The sequence below is a fragment of the Lycorma delicatula genome, chromosome 2, assembly GCF_047948215.1.
Source record: "Lycorma delicatula isolate Av1 chromosome 2, ASM4794821v1, whole genome shotgun sequence".
NCBI lineage: Eukaryota > Metazoa > Arthropoda > Insecta > Hemiptera > Fulgoridae > Lycorma > Lycorma delicatula.
The window spans coordinates 159,300,967-159,322,326 of record NC_134456.1 but is presented as its reverse complement, the minus strand read 5'-3'; the positions used below and the strand labels follow the sequence as shown (position 1 = coordinate 159,322,326).

At 29.9% G+C, this 21,360-nt stretch overlaps 2 protein-coding genes across 3 annotated transcripts in view; one reads left to right on the top strand and one right to left on the bottom strand.

Annotated features, from left to right (window-relative positions):
• grnd (grindelwald) overlaps nt 1-17,275 on the bottom strand; it is a 59,930-nt gene extending 42,655 nt beyond the window's left edge. For both annotated transcript variants that reach the window (XM_075356563.1, XM_075356564.1), the window contains exon 1: nt 16,943-17,275. The gene's annotated coding sequence lies outside the window, so the exon portion shown is untranslated. The remainder of the gene's footprint in view (nt 1-16,942) is intronic.
• LOC142319989 (uncharacterized) overlaps nt 1-21,360 on the top strand; it is a 187,796-nt gene that overhangs the window by 62,640 nt on the left and 103,796 nt on the right. The gene's annotated exons all lie outside the window — the stretch shown is intronic.

The following is a 21,360-nucleotide window of genomic DNA, read 5'->3' as shown; positions in this document are numbered from 1 at the left end:
ACTATATACTTTAAAGATATTTCCTACTGAGAGATTTTAGGCGTAGGAAAGAAAGTTGAAGAGAAGTACTACAAACCGAAACAACTGGATAATTTTTATTCTATTGAAAACAACAGAAAAGATAGTTAAATTAAAAAATCTGACGTGGGCACCATATGACTTCCTTGTACGCCTATTAAATTACATACACACATTTTTTTTATTTTAAATGAAAAGTACATAAAATTTTATTTCATTAATAATTTCTGATATTTTTTTTTTATTATTATTTATCGTAAAAATCGTTTTACAATCGGAGGTAAATAATTATTAATAAATCATTTTATTTAAATTAAAAAAAGAAAAAGTTAAGAAAAGGAGATGAAGTCTGATTCAACCGATATGCCTTCCCCTTCTAAGATCCAAATATTTCATTAATTAAAATTTCATTTGGCTATAACTTTGGAACCAATGAAAATATGTACCGCTTACGATGTATCGTTGAAAAGCTGTCAATGAGGGCTTATTACTGCAGTTAAGAAAAAGTCAAAAATCCAAATTTCTTTGGATTTTGGGCTTTTTTGGACACTTTTGGTTCAGTTGACTGCAATCAAAAGGAGGTGCACTGCAATCAAAAGAGGAGGTGCACAGCTAGATGTTACAGCAGTCCTAAATAAAAAATTTCAACATCCTACGGCTAATCGTTTTTGAGCTGTGCGAGATATAGACGTCTCGCCGAAACTAGTCAAAATGGATTCAGGGATGGTCAAAATGGATATTTTCGTTGAAATCTGCAATCAGACATTTTTGGGATCACAGTACTTTATTTCATACAAGGAAGTAAAAAAAGAAAGATTAATCGGGCTATTAAATCAGAAATTCACAGTTATTACAGAAGAACTGAAAAACTGTAATATAATAGAAGTAAGGGTGGAAGTAAAAGATTCTAATGACAAAGCACGTTGATTTTATTATATTTATAACTGCGTGTTATTAAATTAGATCCTATATTTCTTTCGAAAAATTAGTGGAAACTATACTTAAAAACAAAACAAAAATCTATATTTTTTCAAAATATTCAAATTAGATACAATAGTTACCTTAATATTAAAATAAAATCATTGCAATTACATATGCTATCTTCCGGTATGATAACGTTTCATAGAATCAAAGAGTGAAAAAGAAGATTAAATTTTGTCGAAAATTTAAGAAAGTTCATGTATGAATTAGGTACGCGATATTGAATGTGGATTTTGTTATTTGAAATACACTGGACGAGTGTACCAATTATAAATACCTAATTGTTATTTGTGAAACTACAGACTGGCTTATTGTAGGTGACTGAAGAAGGATTTTAGCTAGTAAAAAATGAATGCGTTATTTTAATTTAGACGGCTACTCATTTAATTTCTCTTCGGTAAATGTAACAACACTCTTTTTAAAGGATGTATAACTAATTTTTATTTATTTTCTTTGCATTTTTTCTAACCATCCACAAATTATCACTATTACTCCGAACTCGTATATTAACAACTTAAAATCCAATCACTGTATTTTATTTATCTTTACCCAGTAAACTTTTATTCCATTTTTCTTAAGTCCGTCCTTATCTGAGTTTGGTGATACTGATTGTTAAAATTATCATTATACATTGCATATAATTAATACATAATTTTTCAGTTTTATTACCTTTTCAAAAATACCTTTACTTCACACAAGAATTTCTTTTATAATTTTACGCTTAATTTTACAAGTCTGTAATAATTTCTTTTTAAAGAATAGTTCAATGAAATATGTTAAGAAATCCTTAAAAGTTTCTCCAAATTTCAATGCTAACATTAAATATATTTTATTATTATATTTAAATCTATTCTCTTTTTAAAAAGAGGGTAGATATCCCAATTTTATAAGAAAAAAATATTTATATCGCTCCTTTAAAACAAAACTTTTAGTATTATATGTAATTTGAAATTTTAGTACAATGCCCTTCTGTTTATCTATTTTTAAAATGTATTTAGGAAAGATTTATTTCAGGAATCTTTAAAAATAATTTTTAATGTTCGAACTGTATGGAAAATTTACGATATTTTTATGCTTTCCATTAATATGTACAAAATTCTTAATTGGATAAAATTACTAAATTTAAAAATAAGTTATCTTAACTTTTAGGAAGTAATGCTGGGGTGTTATCTAAACTAACCTTAAAAAATGGAGAAATGGTGAGTGACCTTGGGCACAATGCAACCTTGAATAATCATTTTATTATGACGGGACGGTAATAAAAACTTGTATTAATATTGCTACTTTTAATCTCCCAGTAACCTGAAGATACGTGTTTTACTTTTCTGGCAACATAGCTCTAGAGTTATGCTGCAAGAAGGAAAGTACGCATCTAGATAAAAAAATCAGATATCGGTTTTTTTCATTTCTCGACGTTTCATGATTCAGGGGTCCAAAAATAAGTTGGGGGTAATGTTCGTACGTACACAAAACTATTTTCATGTACGTGTATTGGCGAGTTTAAAGGTTAGTAACTTTAGGCTGGATAAACCGATCTTGATGAAAATTGGCACAAAGGCTAGTGTATATCAGGCAATTTTTAGGTAAAAGCTTGGGGTTATTATCTCCCGGGGGTGGGGTAGATAGCTTTTTGGGGTCAATTTTCTCACTTTTATCTAACTTTTTCAAACATTATCCCCTTTATATTAAGTTCAGTACATGCGTACATACTTATTTTACCATTTTTAAAAACGTTTAACTCTCTTTCCCTCAAAATTGAAAAAAATCTGTCTTTATTTATTGCATATATTTTAACCGATTATTTTATGTCTTCAAGACATAGTAGTAGTGCAAACGAATCAAAAGAAATACTATTGGGGCAATATTAACGTTAGGGGAACCGATCAAAGTTTAAAAACATAGATTTTTGGAAATCTTTAAAAGTTTTTTTTGTTTATTTAAAATTTTAATAATCTTACTATCAAATTTCATCATAATTCACTCCCATCCACAAAAAAAATTCTTAGGTAACTTTTTATTGGTTGTTAATTTTTCTGTGGAATTTTTTTTAGTTTCTTACCTTTTAATATAGTAAGCGAAGACAAATCAAAATACTTTTTTGTGGAGGTGATTTTGTGGTGGCAGGGGAGCAGGAAAAAATAAAAAATATCGATTTTTGAGCTTTAAAACTCTTTTCCTGTATCATTATTTTTCAAGTTTATAAGAATAAATAACCAATGCCACGAAAGTATAACTAATTTTTGTCAGCTTTTTTTATTTCGGAAAGAGAAAGTCAGTTATAAAATGTTACTGACAATTAAAAACTTAAAAATATGACTGGGATAACATATCTGTTAAACTTAAAAAAAAAAGATATGAACTTATATTAACTTATAAAAAAATATAACTTGTAACAATGACTGGGCTAATTATTGACTTTAAACGAAGGGGTATTTCTTGATTATGTAACAACAACACATATCTATTTTTAAAAAAAGGAATGAAATGATATCAATAATTTCCGTCCAATCGGACTAATTCAACATTCAGAAAAGTAAATGAACGTAAATAGTACATAAGTAAATATTCTTAAAACAGTCTATCAAACTGTTTTTATTAGATAATAAAAGTGGAGAGGTAAAAAGGACTAACGAATATCTTGATTTGAACCTTCTCAGATCTGCAAAAGTTTCTGAAATGTTAATTAATCATCAGAAAAAAAGCTCGAATTGCTGGGTTTATGGGGAATTAATTTGATTTTAATAAACAAACTTACCAGTACACTTACGTATTCGGAAAGAGAAAAATACTTGTATTAAGTATAATACTTGATACTGTACCTCTAGAATTAAAACAGCGATGACATTGTCAAAATTAGGGTTTATCATGTATTTGTGGGTATATCTATGATATTTCTAGAGTTGAAAAAGACCCGTTGGTGTCGAATGCTGACGATATATCTTTCTCGATATGGGATAACAATTTTAAAGCTTATAGCTTTATTAATTATCTAAATTTTAATCTCCTAGTTGCTAAATCTTCCTGCTAAATCTAATGTTTTCATGTATCCTAGCAAAATACAATTAGATAAGTCCGATAATGGAAGTAAGTCTATTTAATTTAAAAAGCCTGACTAGAAAATAGTGTATAATCTTTAGGAGTATGTTTTGTTAGCACATTAATATGAGAAAGTCATTGGGTGATTTTCTCTTTAATAAAATAAACAAAAAATTCTTATGAACTAAAAGATTTCGTATATTTTTAAATAAGATTTATATTTTAAATATTTACTATGAAATGATTTATCCACATCTGGGATGCGGTATCGAGTTATGCTGCTTATGAATTAATGAACAGAGGCGATAATCTGCCAAAAAAGGGGTTCTTAGATTCAACTTTGGTTTCTACCGACAGATTTCTGTAAAGAGGTATTCAGACGGAATAAAATAATGGCTGCTTTATATTGTATATCAATAAACAATATTACTAGTGGTAAACTTTAGAAATAAAAGAAAAGTTAACGTGATTGCGAAACTAGTCATAAGTGCTTAATATGCATAATAATAGTAAGTTAAAACAGTCGGAAAAATCGTTTTTATAAGAGGACTCATTCTTTATAACAAACTTCCTACCGTTACTCAGAAGGTAATTTAAACATGAAGCAGTTTTTTTCTTAACAAACTGCACAGCTTAAAATTCCAATCATATATTGTGTTAAGTAATAGATATTATATATTTAAAGTGTAACGTTTGTTTCGTGGTTATTTCTGTCAATTCAATAATTAATTTTATTTATTTTTTTTAAATGTTAGCTCATGTTTTAACAAAGCTTTTTAAATAGTGCATTATGTTACATACTAGTGTAGTATGTTACCTAGAAATGTTTTGTTATTGTTAAACTTTTATTGTTATTTGGCATTTTTGTAGAACTTGAATTTTTCAACATAGTATTGCACAGTTTATTAAAAATAAAATATTTTTGTTATTATTAGTTAGTAAAAATTGTCTAAAATTACAGAAATTCGTGTTACACGTTACACACAATGGATTTTACAAAAAAAGTAGCGTAACAGTACAAAAATTAACATATTATTTATTAACAAATCAAATTTTCAATTAACTTTCAGAATATTTTTTTTAGATTTTCGGAGAACTAGTTCCTGTTAAGGTGTAATTATTTTTTTATTTCATGTAAAACGTTTTGTATGGAATTCAAAATACTATTCTATGTTGGAAAATTAAACATCTTGATATTAATTTAAACCAAACAAACAAAACATGTATAAATGTATAAAATCTTGAACGGCTAAAGACATAAAATAAAGAATTTTTAGAAATATTTTCTTCAAATTCTAACCTTTACTTTTCGTATTCGTAGTAATAGGGCTGCTTGGTGCACATTTCAGACTTATCTGGGTAGTTCCTCGGAACAGAACGCAAGGATAGCGGGAGATTTTTTATCTCTTTACTAATCGCAGAACCTGTACAAAAGTTCCTTGCTGCTGTGTCTTTCTTTTATCGGGTGGGTAATTATTTATTCACTGGCGGTTATATTTGCTGTATTTTATTTATGGACGGAATTATTTATTGCATTCCGATCCTTTAGACCGGGGGGAAATTGTTGGCCATGGCTGACATGGCAGGGGACTAGCCGCGTATGAGCTTCGTTCTCCCGGCGTGATTCCATTTCAGTCCGTCCCCTGAAGTCCTTTCGGTGCTAGAGCCTTCCGGCCTAGCAGAAATGTGCCTTTCGCCCCAGACAAACATTTCTTGTGAAATTTCCTACATTTTGTATTTTGCTTGTTAATTTCGATAACCGTAACCGACTGTAGGCAATTGTCATGAGTCTTAAGTCAGTACCGAAAACGGCATATTTATTCTCAAAAACAAACCGCCTCTCATACCAGGGAAAGTTAAGCCACTTCTTTACTGTGCCGTATAGAGAGCTGAACATCAATTTGACTTTCGCATCGAGGTGGAGATTGTATGCATATCCGTTTCAAGCGTCATCTTCACTTAGTTATAGTGAACATCATTACTGTTAGAGAAAATAGCTTAGCTTTGACTTACTGTTATACATGAGTCGCTTTTCATGCCTCTAAGCATAAAAAAAAGACTGGGACAGATACCAAAATAGAACTTTCTATTACGAAAAAAATATATATATTCACTAACTCGGCTCATTTGGAAAACGGATACATTAAATACCCATAATCTTAAAGAAATTCGATAGAAAAAGATAATGATAAAATCAGATTATCGATTTTTCGAATCAAGTGACTGATTTTATCACAAGACAATTCACATTTTAATAATACTCCATCTTACTGTTTTACTTTTATCAAATTGTCTGCATTTTTATTTTTATGTAATTTTATAATTCTTTAATAGTTTTTTGTGTATGTTAAATTGTTTTAAGGTATTTATAAAAAAGACTGAAATTTTTATATCGATTTAAAAGTATTCAAAATCGACTTCAATAAAAACTGGAGCATCGCAATTCGTCTAGCATATTTTTTTTATGCATTTTTACGGCTTACTACATAGCAAACGGACGGATCTCGAAGATTCTTTATTATTTCGTAGAAGAAACTTCTTCAGTAACAGTTACAAATAACTTTAATACATGAATTTTTAACGAAATTATATTGGCTGTATAGACGATTTGAAGATAAATTATATATTCTATTTTTCTTTTACTGTCAATATTGTTTAGTAATTGATCTTTTATAGCGTCATTGTATAAATCTTTACGCAAAAACCAAAAACATTCGTTGGAAAACGTAAGAAAAAGAATCTATTGCGGACACCAACAATAGATTGACTTCCTTGTCCGCCTATTAAATTACGTATACACATTTCTTCGCTGCAGTTCATTTAAACTTATTTCATTTGAAAGTAAGATACGATCCTCCGATTCTTTAATAAAGTGGACAGTTACACAATTGCTGAAATATTAGTTTTTATTAACATCAAATATTTATGTAATTATTAGTATAAAAAACTTATATGAAATATTAGGATAGAATAAAAGTCCCTTTATTACTCGTTTTATTAGATCAGTATTATTCGTATCTTTGTGAGTTGCTGATTAACAAAAGTTTTAGATTTCTGGTGTGTCGTATAAACGAAAGTTAATAATAATTAAACTATTCCGTTTAGTGAACTTCTGCATACCTGCTACAAATGTTAATTTAGACCTTACGGTGTAAAATATTCACTCTTTATTATTGGATTATTTGGTGAATAATCAAAAATGAAAAAGAAAGATAACATGACGAAATACATTTAAAAAAACGGCAAGATTATTCACGATCAGCTTGGTTACCGAAAGATGTGTGCACGATGGGTAGCACATTTGTTGACCGACAACCACAAACATCACCGTTTTGAATCTACTCTTTCTTTTCTTCAACGTTATTCTAGAACTGGTCCACAATTTTTGAAACAAATTATCACAGGGGATGAGAGCTGAGTACTTCATTAACTCCTGAGACTAAACGAGCATCACATGAATCGAGACACAAAAATTCGCTGCATCCAAAAAATGTGGAAACATCCCCACATGTTCAAAAGGTTATCCTGACAGTCTTTTTCGATTTTGAAGGAATTGTTTACAGTGAATTTATGCCCCGAGGAACAAAAATCAATGCCAAATCTTACTGTGAGACTTCAAAAAAATTGCGTAAAGCCATTAAAGATCGAAGACCTGGAAGATTGAACGATGGGGGTAGTTTTTATTCACGACAACGCTACTCTTCATTTAGCTCATGTGACAAAGGAGTTACTGCAAAAATTCAAGTGGGAAGTGGGGTCTCATCCGCCTTACAGCTCTGACCTAGCATCCTGCAACTACCACCTGTTTGATCCTCTCGAGCGAGACCTGGGAGGAGAGCGTTTCGCTAATGATAATGAACTAACTGCAGGAAGCGGTTCTTAAATGGTTGAAGGAAATTGGACGAAACTTTTATGAGAGTGGAATTGAAAGCCTTGTAACAAGCTATGAAAAGTGTTTAAAAAACTAGGTGATTATGTCGAAAAGTAGATAAAAATATGTAATTTTTTGTTCAATAAAAAAAAAATTGTCTATAAATATGTGTCTGTTTCATAGAGGGAGTGTAACTTACTTTCTGATCGTCCCTCGTAGAAAATCCAAAAATAATACGATTCTAAATTAGAATTTTCAATTAATATTAAATAATCAGATGTTTCACTAAATCTATTACATATACGCAAATGTAATAATGCCTATTAAATTACATATACACATTTTTAAAAGTACATAACATTTTATTTCACTAATAACTTCTGATTTTTTTCATATTTTCTTATTATTATTGAATAATTATTATTTATTGTAAAACGTTTTTACAACCACGGGTTAATATTATTAATAAATCAGTATATTTACATTTTAAAAAACTTAAAAAAATAAATGAAAAAAAAAGTTAAAAAACAAGAAAAAAGGAGCTGATGTCTGATCGGAACCGATGTGCCTTCCCTTGTAAGATTCAAATATTTCATTAATTAAAATTTTATTTGGCTATAACTCTGGAACCAATGAAAATAAGTAAAACTTACGGTATGTCATTGAAAAGCTCTCAATAAGAGCTTATTACTGCAGTTAAGAAAAAGTTCAAAATCCAAATTTATTTGGATTTTGGGCTTTTTGAACTTTTGGACTGCTGTAACAAGATGTTGCAATAGTCCTAAATTTAAAATTTCAACACCCTATGGCTAATAGTTTTTTAATTATGCGAGATACATACGTATGTACGTACATATTCACGCCGAAACTAGTCAAAATGGATTCAGGGATGGTCAAAATGGATATTTCCGTTGAAATCTGAAAACCGAAATTTTTCGCTATCACAATAATTCCTTAATTGATATAAGGAGGTAAAAAATACTATAATCTGTATTCCTGCTTTCCAGACCTCAATCAACAAGTAGTTACGCATTTCACCTGCATTCGTCTTCTTGTTTTTATAAAGACGAAGGTCCGAGTTTCTTTCAAATTTCTTCATTTTTTAGGTAAATATCCAGGAGGGATATTGTTGACCAAAAACTACAACAAATCTCAAATTCAAGTAAATTATTAGAAACTAAAGCGTAATTTTTTTGAAAAAGCTATAAAAGCAATAAGAATAAACGTACAAAAAAACCTATTTGTCAAGTGCAGCGTATATTCAAAAGAAGAAATTGTTTAATCATTCTTGCGAACGGAATTTTTTTAGACGGACCTCGTTTCTGTTGATCCAATTATATTTTAATTTTAAAAAACCTAAAAAAATATATAATTTTTGTAAAAAAGTAAATTAAATTCCAAAAAAAACGCTCTTCTTTAAATTTCGCCGCATTTAAAACCGATGCCAAATTAAGGATTAGAAACTGTGGATAATTATTTTTAATTTTTGTCGATATCAAGTCAAAATTTAACGAAGAGTTTAATAATTTATTATTATTTTTTTACCTTTTTTGGGTCTGTTTAGATTTTATTTTTAAGTTTTCACGATAATTATAAGCAAATTAAATCAGACGTGAAGCCAATAAAAAGTTAATTTTTAGTATTAAGTACACAGACGTTAAACATAAACAATAATCATTTTAGATTATAAATCATTATTATTAAATTATTTCTCCAAAATAGGGTTCATAAGTTTTAAAATTACCAAACTACTTTAAGCAGGACTTCAAATCCGAATTTGTAACATACAAATAAAACATTCCTTTATTATTTTTAAATTAATTTTTTTTTTAATTTTATTAAAGATTCTGTTATTAAAGCCTGTTATATTAATGCCGTTTAAAGCGAAAAAATAGCACTCATCTACCTGTTTCATTCTATTCCATTGAACAAATATAGTGTAATTGAGCTTATAAGAAAATTGATGCGTTGTCCCTTCCGAAGAAAAGACCGATTTGAATGTACAATCGGTCTGATTTATAACTCTCTACCTGCTAGCTTCATATTATGATATAAACAAAGCTGCTGAACGTCCAGTCACGGTAGACTGATCATAGATATTTAAAATTCTGAAAATCTCGGGTGGTCGGTATTCCAATTCTACCAACAGATCGTTAACTCCCTATTTAATTACCTAACTTTCAATACTTCGGATTTTATAAGTACTATTAATATTGAAAAATCCATATTTACAGTTAAGAACCGAATTCTTGCGTAAAAATATTATGTTAAAAATTAACAAAAAAAAATTCGACTACGCAAGAATCCCATTTACAACCCAACTATATTAAATTTCAGCTTAGTTATTGTGGGAATCAAGTAAGGAAAGAAGTTTTAAATTATTTATTTTATTAATATTATTACACTATTTTAAAATATAATATTATTTAACTTCCTAAATAATAAAAGTTGTTTTTCTAAAAGCGATAATGAATGATGATATTTATTATATTGACAATCTGAAAACCTAATTGGTATATTTGTGATATTACATAGTTTATATACTAGAATTTTAATTTAAAAAAAAATTAGATCGTTTAATCTTGTTCAATTTACGATTTGAGACTTGCGGCATTTATCACTGGAGATAAACTGTATTATTAGAATAGAAACAAGAATTGATTATCTATCAACAAAGAAAATTATTTCTATGATCTAATGCAATGTTTCTCAAACTGTTTTGCCCACGGCCCTGATTGAGAATCAAACATTTTCTAGTGCCCTTCCTGCATGTTTTCAGATCTCTACAAAGGTCTGATCTTCTCCTGCTGTTTTGTAATTCTTCTTCTCACCTGGTGCTTCTTTTATTAAGGGAGGGTTGATGTTTCTGGTGGTGTTGATATTGAGGTGCTGAGTTCTGTCAGCTCTTCGCAATTTAGGAGTGTGTTGAAAGCTTTAACTAGGATTTTCACGTTGTCTTTATTTTTATGGGCCAGATTATGATTTACATCCTTCATTAACGGGGTTTGAGTTTCATATTTTTGGAGTTGTTTTTTGAAGCTTTTGTGGTAGTCTCTCAACTGCATTGTGATGAATTCTTCTTCTATTGATGTGTGTCTTTATGATCTGATTTTTTTTTTCCTTAGGATTCGATTTAATTTCATTGTTTTACTAGATTTTGGAAGGATGTTTCTGATTTTCAGGATTGGTGTAATAGCCATACTTGATGTCTCTTTTCTACTGTTTCACCATGTATGCTGTTCCACTAATAATGTTTTTTATGGGGTTATATTGGGGCCAAATCTTCTGCAATATATTTAAGGTTCTTCACTAGGTCTTTGAGTTTATCTGTAATTGTAATTTTTTCAGTTGGTTTTTGGTCATTTTCATTCTTGATAGTTGAGTAGGATTTTTTTTCTTTTAGTGTTAGGTGCTTGGTTTTGTTGCTTCCTTTTGGGACTGAATTAATTTCAATTTTGAGTACATAGTAATCTGAGTCTGTGTCTATTCAGAGGAGAACTTTTACATTGTAGATCTCTTTGCAGTAGTTTTGTCCATGAAGACATGATCTAGTTGCCATTCTGTTTTAGTGTAGTTGGGGGTATTTCCAGGTTTTGAGTTATTGATTTTTCCACATGAAATATGTGAATTTCGAGATTAGGTTTTTGCATGTGATTTTTGCAAAGATTGATGAGGGTATGTTCATTTTCATTTTCAATAAAAATGGCCCATTTTGGACCGTTTTCTGATGATATTGCAGTATGTTCTTTCTCTGGCTAGTGGAGGATTGAAGTCTCTGATTAGGTGTTAAACCTGAGTGTTTGTATTGTATGTCAAACTGAAGCAAATCACTGCATTGATTTTCTTCAGTTTGATTTTGGATTTTGTATTGTTATTGTTCATGTGTGCAGTGTTAGGACATTCCAATGTTTCAATCACATGTTATCTTCTAAGTAGCAGTCCACTGTATCTGAGTGCTGCATTCTCTGAGCTCTGGTGTTGCTTAGTTCAGTCGGTGGAGTATTCCTTAAAAACCTTTCATGATTGACTGTCAAGGAGTCATCTGTGGCGGGACTAAATTCTGCGTAATAACTCTAGATGTGATCTAGTGAGGTGATACTGGGTTATGACTTGATGATAGATGAAACTGTGAAGTTTGTTTAGATTCATTTCATTGGACAAATTTCTCCTATTTGTTCCAGATGTATCTAGAAATACCTAGTGGAGGGTCTGACTTTTGTTAAAGTTGTTATCTTAGAGAAAAGTTAAAAAGTCCAATCCTAAACATTATTTCTACTTGACACATCATAAAACTAAAAGTAAAATATGATGACTTAAATACTGCTACAAAAGCAGTATTTTTAAAAAACCAGAATATCAAATTGAAAAAGAAAGAATAAAAACTATAGGAAAAGCTATAAATAAATTTATAAACCTAAGTTGAGAAAATATTTGAAACAAGAAGCATGGCGCACCACAGTTAGCAATGCATGCAAATAAAAGCCAACACTTTAATAGTAATTAGTCAATAAGACTCTTTCAGCAAGTAGCCTTCAGCTAGTGAATCCAAACGTTAAGCATGTTTGTTTTTGTTTAATTGATGCTCTGTTCAATGAGCTGTGCTCCCTGTGCTGCTTCCATTATGTTCAAACTCCTATGGAATGAAAATGATAAAATAAACAGATAAAATGTCACAGAATAGAAATCTGTAATTATAATTATGATGGACAAACACATATATTCATTGTTATATAAATGCTACAACAGATGGTGTATTTATAGACAACATGACTTTATTTTGGTGTATTTATAGACAGCATGAATTTTAATTGTGCTTTCTGCAGTTTTTATATTACAATATATTAAATACTTTCTATACAGATGAATTGAGAGGACAGTGGAAAAAGTGTTAGGAGAAGACCAATTTGGTTTCAGGAAAAGTATAGGGACAAGGGAAGCAATTTTAGGCCTCAGATTAATAGTAGAAGGAAGATAAAAGAAAAACAAACCAACATACTTGGCGTTTATAGACCTAGAAAAGGCATTCGATAACGTAGACTGGAATAAAATGTTCAGCATTTTCAAAAAAATTAGGATTCAAATACAGAGATAGAAGAACAATTGCTAACATGTACAGGAACCAAACAGCAACCGTAATAATTGAAGAACATAAGAAAGAAGCCGTAATAAGAAAGGGAGTCCGACAAGGATGTTCCCTATCTCCGTTACTTTTTAATCTTTACATGGAACTAGCAGTTAATGATGTTAAAGAACAATTTAGATTCGGAGTAACAGTACAAGGTGAAAAGATAAAGATGCTACGATTTGCTGATGATATAGTAATTCTAGCAGAGAGTAAAAAGGATTTAGAAGAAACAATGAACGGCATAGATGAAGTCCTACGCAAGAACTATCGCATGAAAATTAACAAGAACAAAACAAAAGTAATGAAATGTAGTAGAAATAACAAAGATGGACCACTGAATGTGAAAATAGGAGGAGAAAAGATTATGGAGGTAGAAGAATTTTGTTATTTGGGAAGTAGAATTACTAAAGATGGACGAAGCAGGAGCGATATAAAATGCCTAATAGCACAAGCGAAACGAGCCTTCAGTAAGAAATATAATTTGTTTACATCAAAAATTAATTTAAATGTCAGGAAAAGATTTCTGAAAGTGTATGTTTGGAGTGTCGCTTTATATGGAAGTGAAACTTGGACAATCGGAGTATCTGAGAAGAAAAGATTAGAAGATAGAATGTTAAAAATCAGATGGGTGGATAAAGTGACAAATGAGGAGGTATTGCGGCAAATAGATGAAGAAAGAAGCATTTGGAAAAATATAGTTAAAAGAAGAGACAGACTTACAGGCCACATACTAAGGCATCCTGGAATAGTCGCTTTAATATTGGAAGGACAGGTAGAAGGGAAAAATTGTGTAGGCAGGCCACGTTTGGAATATGTAAAACAAATTGTTAGGGATGTAGGATGTAGAGGGTATACTGAAATGAAACGACTAGCACTAGATAGGGAATCTTGGAGAGCTGCATCAAACCAGTCAAATGACTGAAGACAAAAAAAAAATATATAATAAATACTCATTTGGGTAATGTTGGTAACCCTCATGTAACTTAACCTAAACTAATAATAATAATAATATCGCAAACGATCTTTTAGCGCTTTATCAGCTATGAAGCCTTTATTTTCTTGTTTAAGCTCCGAGACCACCGTTGGGTATTGCTTCAGAGGATGAGATGAATGATTTGTAGCGTGTATGAAAACTGCCATGCCTGACCGGGATTCGAACACGAGACCTCCGGATGAAAGGCCGAGACGCTAGCACTGGCGCCACGGAGGTCGGCATCAATTATGAAACCTATACAGTTAAAGACATCTTTCCGGTGACTACTATATGTTTTTCTGTTTTTACTAATTCGATTGTTCATCATATTCCAATATGACATATTTAAGTTGAGGACAATCAAGCTCACAATTACCCTCATTTGTTTTGCCATATTTATTATAAGTAGTCGTCAAAATGACACATTTGGTGACTGCTACACAGAACAAAGAAAGATTCGAACTTGCGTTAGTAAAGTGGCTGTGTAACAAAGAATATAAATTGGTTTAATTTTTATATTTCGTACTACTGCTACATTATACACTGATACTAAAAATTAAAGGTACACCTACGTATTATGATAAAAAATTATTGTATTGGAACTATTTTAACTTTGTAACCAAGGGGCTTAGAGAGACGAATAAAAAATGAAATTAAAGCTTGAATACTCTAACTTTTGACAGTACACGTCAGATTTCAAAAATCATCAGATAAAAAAAAATCTGTGAAGAGAAAAGTGTTAAAAATGTGAAAGTTTTTCTTCGTCTTTGGTCGAGCATACGGGAGAAACGAAACTTTTTCAGTAAACAGTATTAAAAGTGTTTGAAAGCTTAAGACTTTAGCTTTAATTTATTTTTTTGTATGTCTCTACGATTTTTCTGAACCGAAATATTCCACTTTAAAGAGAAAAGGCCACTTTTGTCTTTAATTCTGCATATCTCCCAAACTAAGTAACGTATTAATCCAAATAAATATGAAAACTAAAGGGGTTTTGATCTAGCTTTAATAACAGATTGTGATGTCTGTAATGTAGCTTTGCAGTTTTTGAATTTTGTTTATTTTGTGCCGAGATATTGAAATCTTTAATAACTGAGACTGTACCATGATCTTGGGTTAAGCTGAGAATGGATGAAACATGTTGCAGTTTCAGTCTTTAAAGATTTCAATACATCGGCACAAAATGAAAAAACACCCCAAAACCTGCAACGCTACATTAAAGACCTCTCAATTTGTCATTAAAGCTAGATCATAACCCTTTAATTTCCATATTTATTTGCATCAATATGGTTGCTTAGATCGGGAGATATGCAGCATTAAAGACGAAAGTGGCCTTTTCTCTTTAAAGTGAAATATTTCGGTTCAGAAAATCGTAGAGATATACAAAAAAAAAAGAAATTAAAGCTAAAGACTTAAGCTTTCAAACAATTTTAACGCAGTTTATTGAAAAAATTTCATTTCCTTATGTAATCGATCAAACACAAAGAAACATTTCCTTTTTTTAAATTTGATGATTTCTGAAATCTACAGCATACTATCAAAAAGTAGAGTATTCAAGCCTTAATCTTTTTTTTATTCGTCTCTCTAAGCCTCTTGGTTGTAAAGTTAAAGCAGTTTGATACAATCATTTTTTATCATAAACTATAGGTGTCCCTTTAATTTTTTATACTAGTATAGTAGGTATTTAATTTTAAAATAGTCTATTTGTTTTTTAAAATAGTGTAGTAGGTATTTTTTTTAAAATATTAGGAAGACATAATTTTTGCCTTTATTTTTAACCAGCCATCGCCTTCTTAGACCGCCTGAACGCCCTCAATTTTCTGTGGGCCTTCTACCATCCCCCGTTAAGGTCTCCAGCGCTCATAAAGGGGCGTTATCACCCATTTGAGAAGGAATGATCTAATGTTTCTAGATCTTTGTCATGATATAGATAGGATTTCATTCATCTATATACTAATATTTATTTTTGTCTTTAGTTAATTCTAACTTAATAAAAAAGGCAGCTGAACCGACTTAAAGAAACTGTTAGGGTATTTTAAACTTAAGAGCAGCTAAAATCTTATTACATCTTCTTTTGAGAAATAATACTCTGTATACAACGCCTACAACCAATAGGGAATATCCTTTTAATGATGAATAACACCTTCTCGTTTTGAATGTATTACAAAACAATTATTAAATTTCCTGATGGAATGAAAAACTTTTGCTTGCTTACTTCGAAGTTCTGCCCTTCTCATATTGAGAATAATCTTTTATCGTTATGCCAATTTTTACATTTTATAAACTCGATATGCATAAAAAAGTTGACCGACCTGATTCGGCCCTCTGTTCCTTTTTTGCATTTGGTTAACATTTATTATTTTAACATAGTAAAAGTAGTTTTTAGTAAAATAGTGGATTAGTCAGATCATAATAATGCAGTGATTAGATTTCACTAATCGAGAATATTCCACGAAGGAGAAAATGGTAATAATATAATGAAAATCCTGACCGTAGCAACAAGATAAAGTAGAAAAAAATTGTGATTAACGTGCATAATAATAAATTTTTTTAAATGTGAATTTATTGAGTGAATATCTATTATTTGTTAACGTCAAACGTGGATGCAGATAATTCAAATATATTTTTTGCATTATTTTTTTAAAACCTCAACAAAATGATATTATTGTTTTAGTAATTATTTAATTTAACTGTAAATAAATCGATAAGAGATTTTTTAAAGGATTAAGTAATAAAAAACGGCAACGGAAGAATAATAAAAACCCTTTCTCGCAGGCGAAATTACTGTACTATGTTAGGGGAAAATAGTTCTGTTGTCTGGTTTGACACAAGTGGATATTATAATGTTTTAAGAAAAATATGTTTAATAATGTAAATGAATTCAAGATTTTGTAATCTACAAAAGATTGGTTTACGTAGTACGTAAAAATGTTCACATTACCTTTATCCACTTTAGTTGACACATAATTGTTAAACATTTTCTTCTGAGTAATCCATTTTACAGTCTTCGAAACCTACTACGAACGATTTTTTACACCAATACATTTGAACAAAATTATTGTTTGTTGACCTAGTTTAAAACTACTTTTTTGTAATAAAATTAATTATGTAATTATATAAATATTATTGCACTTCAATTTTAATAACAAAAACAATGATTCGCGCCCGCGTAATCGAATAGCTTTTAAACGGTAATGACGTGGTACCTACATACACACACTTTTTTAAACAGACTGATCTGACTTAGGAACAATGAATTTGTAGTCGGTCGTCACTTCGCGTTTTGTAAGTGTATACAGGTATGCAGGCCGAGAAAGAGAGGGGGTGGGAGAGTGCTCTAAGGAACGCCTACCGCTTCAACATCCACATGCTTTCATGACGTCACTATCATGGCAACAGGTGTTAACTGGTTTTGGTGGGGTCGAGTTAGGTTGATACACAGTACACTTAAGAGGTAAATCAAAGGTAAAAACTCTACCTTTCCCTCCCCTCTTATATCTACTTATTATGTACTGCACTAATAATGTGTACCGCATCGTACATGTAGTTGTTAGTTGAATAAAGTTTAAGGCTAAGTATACCATAAATTTGTTTATAGATTTTTAATAATTACATATCAAACTTTACGTTGGTCGAACTCATACCATGTATGTTAGTATAAAAAGTTCTAACCGTTATAAAATGATGTAAAATTAATTTCTATGTACGAAAAATTTATGTATACACAGATGAGTACTTGTAAAGATGTGAAAACATTTGACTTTTTTGTGATATACGCTTTTCATTTTCTATACCTCGCGAACGGTTTCTCTCATCGCCAGTCAACTTTAAAGGAATATTAATCATATCTTTTTGAATATGTCTATAGTATTTTTTATTTAGTAACATTTTTTTTTTTTAATTAAACAGCTCTTTCAGTCTATTTAACTACAATTCTCAGAGACTTTAGAAACACGTCGTACTTCTTGTAATTTGGTTTTAAAAATTGGAATGTTAGTAGCGTAAAACTGTATACAATCGGCTTTTTAATTAGTTATATTTAAAAGAAATAGATAATGAGTGGAGCATGAGGTGGGAAAGTTTTCCTCCTCGTTTTCCACAGTAACCTTGGCTAGGGTAATAACTGAAAACAATTATGCTTTTTCTAGAATGAGAGATGTGTAAATCAAGTCGCCTTCAATCGTTTGGTTGTAGCACCAGAAATGCATGCGTGATTACTCAAATGTTTATTTAAAATTCTATAGTTTTTAATTAAATTAATTTTAATTTTATTTAATGTTTATTTAAAATAGGGATAGACCAATAAAAACCACTATTCGTATTAAAACGTTAAGTCTCGTGAAACGCAAAAATTTTACTGTTTCTTATAAAAGTAAGGAAACAATGTAGAGAAACAAAAAGACTACTACCGAGCGTGAGCCGATATGTGTTGGAATGCCGAAATATGTAGTTTTATTACTCTATATCTACCAACTAATTTTCTTAAATTTTCGCTTAAAAATATTTTAAATAATGATAGAATTTATTTATTTAGTTTAAAAAACCTTCAATTTAAATTATCTATAACAGGTCTACTGCAAGAACTTCCACTAGATAATATTAAAATATCTGATGTGGACACCACATAACTTCCTTGCGCGCCAATTAAATTACATATAAATATTTTTTTAAAATGAAAAGTACATAAAATTTTATTTCATTAATAACTGATTTTTTTCATATTTTTCTTTATTATTATTATTGAATTATTATTTATCGTAAATTTTCTTTACAATCAGGTTAATAATTAATAAATAAGAATATATAATTAAAAAAAAGAGATGAAGTCTGACTGAACCGATGCGCATTCCCTTTGCAAGAACCAAATATTTCATTAATCAAAATTTCATTTGGCTATAACTCTGGAATCAATGAAAATAAGTACCAATTATTATATATCATTGAAAAGCTCTCAATGAAGGCTTATTACTTCAGTTAGAAAAAAGTCCAAAATCCAAATTATTTTTCGATTTTGGGCTTTTTTGGACACTTTTGGGTCAGTCGATTGCAATAAATAGGGGAGGTGCGCAACTGGATATTACAACAGTCCTAAATCCAAAATTTCAACATCCTACGGCTAATCGTTTTTGAGTTATGTGAGATACGTACAGACGTCACGTCGAAACTAGTCAAAATGGATTCAGGAATGGTCAAAATAGATATTTCCGTTGACATCTTAAACCGAAATTTTTCACGATCATAATGCTTCCTTTACTTCGTACAATGAAGTAAAAAGCAACCGTTTGATGAAAGTAAGGATGGACTTACAAAAAAAATACATTCTGGTCGAATCGAGAACCTCCTCCTTTTTCAAGTCGATTTAAAATAATCAATACAAAACATTCTGCTTTTAATTCTACTTGACCATATGTTAGTCTAATGTTTATCATGTTCCCATAGTGACATAAAAAATCTTTTACTTTTAAGAATTTGTTCCTGTGATACTTAAGTAATTTTTAATTAAAAAAATTATCGAAGTCTCTGCTTTTATGTTTATTGAAATTTGTTTTGGATTATATCTCGTATTGGGCCTATATTTTTTTAATATTTTTTTTTGTAAGTATTCTATATTTTGTTAGAGTTATGACAGTATTATAATCTAATGGTTACGGACCAAAGGGGTACTTTGTTGTTGATTTTAAAATAGATTAAGTATTGTTTATCGTAAAATGTTATATTTTTATTTAATCTTGCAGAGATCAGTATTTCTTTCACAAAGACAATTAATTCATAGTTTCAAAACTAGTGTTAAAAATACAGCCAAGTAAACCAAACTAATCGTATTATATCTCTTTATTATGATTATGTTTTAAGTATTAAGGTGGACGGGTTTCTAAGGCTAGATAAGCCGATTATCAGTATTAGTTTATAATTTAATAAAATTATAGTGTAATTTAATTACAATAAAATGTTTTTTTAAACGCTTGTTTGGTTTTTTTGTTGCACGAACTTCCATTAAAAAAATAGTCTTATTTATGCTATAATTTTCGCATCATTATACAGCTCTCCTTCGTTATCCGATGGTGTAATGTACATCTACACAGCGAAACTGGTACATAATTTAATTTTGTCTTTACAACTTAATAATAGCACACTGTCTGTATCGTGTAAAGAACGTTCACTTTGGGTGATTTACTTACTACATGTTTCAATAAATAAATATAAAAAAAGTTATTAATATTAAATTAAAAATTTACTATATATCGTAAATTTATATTTAAAAAGTAGTAATAAATCTGACTAAGTAAAAAAAAGCTTTGAAAATAAGCTATAAAAAATCGCATCAGGATTGCTAAGAAATGGTGCTTAACACCTTCACGTTGTATTTAGTTGGGTTATTCCCCCAGTCAATTTTCTACTGATTTTCTACCCAATTTCACTCAATTGCTAAAATTTGGCACGGAAAGTTTTGATAAAAATTAAGAAATTAAGGTTTAAAATTAAAGTAATGTTAACACTTGATGGCCGATCGCTCGTAATACGTAAACAAAATTTCCCCAAAATTTCTAATAATATTTCTTAATTTAATATTTAATAACTATTCTTTAATAAGATTTTGTTGAATTTAAAGGAGCTTTGAATAAAAATTTTCCTTTTATTGGCTATTTCCTAAATAGTTGCTATCTCGGTCAGAAATTGTAATTCTTTTAAATAAAAAAAATAAATAAATAAAAATATCCAGCTTGTTTATTTTAATAAATTAAAAATAAAAATGTACTTTGTGATAAGTATCACTACAATGTCGGGATGTAGTTTTTTTAAATCATTTAAACGCCACTTAAAAAAATTGTATTCTAAAGTATTCGACTGTAGTGTAAAGTTCAATAATTTTCCCATGAAAGTATTTACTAGCTCCAGTAGTTGAAGGAGCAGCTTCTGAAGTACCATTCCCCCAAAAAAATATATAATTTTAAAATCAACCTATAGATTCATCTTCAATTGTATACATATAAAACATATAAAACGTATATGGAATATTGAATAGAACAACATCATAAGTTATAAAACACTCGCGCGCGCGTGTTTTAATATATTTAATATTATTACATAAAATTCCTATTTCTGTACGGTTTTAAACATGGACGCTAAGAAAGAGAGATCCGCCACGCCTATCTCCGTGCCAGAGTGGTAGCGTCTGTCTTTCATCCGAAGGTCCGGAGTTCGAATCCCGGTCAGGCATGGCATTTTTCACAAGCTACAAAATTAATTTATCTGCTAACTGTAAGAGAGCGTAAGCTTTTGTTGCTATGTAAATAATAATAAAGGCTAGAAGCCTTTTAGAATTCGGAAAACTTTAGTCCCCATTTATGAAAACTGCAA